General features: G+C 34.8%; 1 protein-coding gene across 1 annotated transcript in view; it reads right to left on the bottom strand.

Moving 5' to 3' along the window:
• The window catches only part of LOC107741371 (protein FAM222A), a 28,203-nt gene that overhangs the window by 24,585 nt on the left and 1,249 nt on the right, over positions 1 to 2,369 (bottom strand). The window lies entirely within an intron of this gene.

Genomic DNA, 2,369 nt, shown 5'->3' with positions numbered 1-2,369 from the left:
TCGCTCCGGCCGGACAGGGCATCATCACAGTATGGTGAGGGGCGTAAGATTTCCGTCTCACGCTTGAGGTATTCGGCTAATCACAACGCACTGGATAGCTGGCCAGTCAAGCACACCTCGCTTTTTTCAGACCGATGAGCTTTGTAAAAATCGACGCGTTTCAGAAGGTGGGGCATACAGGAGAAACAATAATGTACAGCATGTGGAAAATAATGTGTTTTTTTAACTTTAAACCGCATAAACACATTTCATTACACCAAATACACAAAATAATGTTCTTTTTAGCAGCATCATATGACCCCTTTAACAACTCCCTGCTGAAAAAACAGCTAAAACCAGCCTAAGCTGATTGACTGCTTTGACTGGTCTCCCAAGCTGGTTTTAAAGTGGTTGTGGCCACTTTTTTAGCAAGCCAGGCTGGTCTTAGACTGTGTATTTGATCACAGTTATGTACACAACCATTCAAAACTTAGGGGTCTGATTTTTTATAATTATGATAATTTTATTCATCAGGGACGCATTAAATTGATCAAAAGTGACAGTAAAGACGTTTATAATGTTAGTATAGATTTCTATTTCAAACAAATCCTGTTCTTTTGGACTTTCTATTCATCTGTGAATCCTGAAAAATAAAATGCATAACGGATTCCACAAAAATATTGTGCAGCACAGCTGTTTCCAACATTGATAATAATAATAATAATCAGAAATGTTTCTCGAGCAGCAAATCAGCATATTAGAATGATTTCTGAAGATCATGTGACACTGAAGACTGGAGTAATGATGCTGAAAATACAGCTGCGCATCACAGAAATACATTACAGTTTAACAGATATTCACATAGAAAACAGCTGTTTTAAATCATAATAATATTTTAAAATTTTTACTGTATTTTTGATCAAATAAATGCAGCGTTGGTGAGCAGATACACAGTAAATGCACCTTCTACAACATTCAGTTAAGAGTAAATAAGCCACTGTAAAGTCCGAGATGATGGCTTTTGAGTACAATTATAATAATCATATTTAACAACATAATGTTATGACAATAACCACTATCAGTGAGTTTGTGATCACATGAGCAGCATGAAGAACTGATGCAGAGAAAGACATGACAAAACACACACAGCTTCAGAGAGCTGCAGAAAGTGCTGAGTGTTCACAAAGCATCGGCTGATTTCCAGAGAGACCTGCACACATCTCTTAGCTTTCCTTCTCTTACAACTACAGTCTTTATGGGGAGAAGAGCAGAGCACTGCACACACACACACACACACACACACACACACACACACACGAGTCCTACATACAGATGCAGAACTGGGTTCATATCACATACACTTTTTATTGATATATAAACAAATAAATATATAAATGCAGCTAAATATATAACATATGAATCAAACAATTTCTTTAAAGGAAAGGATATAAAGCACTCTAATTACTTTCCTGAACTCAAAGGCCACAATGTTTACTTCATGACGTGAGTGGGATAATGACAGCAAATGAGATGCTGATACTGAACACTTATTTTCACATGATGGTTCCTCATAATTAGACTCAAACACTGTTAGATTCATTTGATGTATGCTACTGTCATCTTTAAATGTAAACATTTATTATCCATTGGGAACTGCTGGCCACTTCTGTTAATCAGTCAACAAACAAAATGAGCAAATATCAGCTGATTCATCAGATATATCAGTCTGTCACTATCTTAAACACGCCTGCGGGGAGTAAATGAGAAGCTCATCTATCACACACACACACACACACACACACACAGACACACACACACACACACACAAATATACAAAAGTTTTTGAACAGTCAGATTTTTATGTTTTTTAAAGAAGTCTCTTCTGCTCACCAAGCCTGCATTTATTTGATCCAAAATACAGCAAAAACAGCAACATTTTGAAATATTTTTACTATTTAAAATAACTGTTTTCTATGTGAATATGTGTTAAACTGTAATTTATTTCTGTGATGTGCAGCTGTATTTTCAGCATCATTACTCCAGTCTTCAGTGTCACATGATCTTCAGAAATCATTCTAATATGCTGATTTATTATTGTTATTATTATTATTAACAATATTTAAAACAGTTGAGTTACATTTATTTCAGGATTTTTTGATGAATAGAAAGATCCAAAGATCAGCATTTATCTGAAATAAAAAGCTTTTGTAACATTATACACTCTACCATTCAAAAGCTTGGAGTCAGAATAATTTTTTTGGGGGGGGGGAAGGGGGGGATTTCTAGAAATGAATCTAGAAATTATAGAAAGTAACACTTTTATTTAGCAAAGATGCATTAAATTGATCAAAAGTGATGATAAAATACATTTATAATCTACAAAAGATTTC

Source organism: Sinocyclocheilus rhinocerous, unplaced genomic scaffold (assembly GCF_001515625.1).
Source record: "Sinocyclocheilus rhinocerous isolate Xijiao unplaced genomic scaffold, SAMN03320098_v1.1 scaffold15, whole genome shotgun sequence".
Classification (NCBI taxonomy): Eukaryota; Metazoa; Chordata; class Actinopteri; order Cypriniformes; family Cyprinidae; genus Sinocyclocheilus; species Sinocyclocheilus rhinocerous.
The sequence above is the reverse complement of the archived record's forward strand: the minus strand, read 5'-3'. Positions and strand labels throughout refer to the sequence as shown.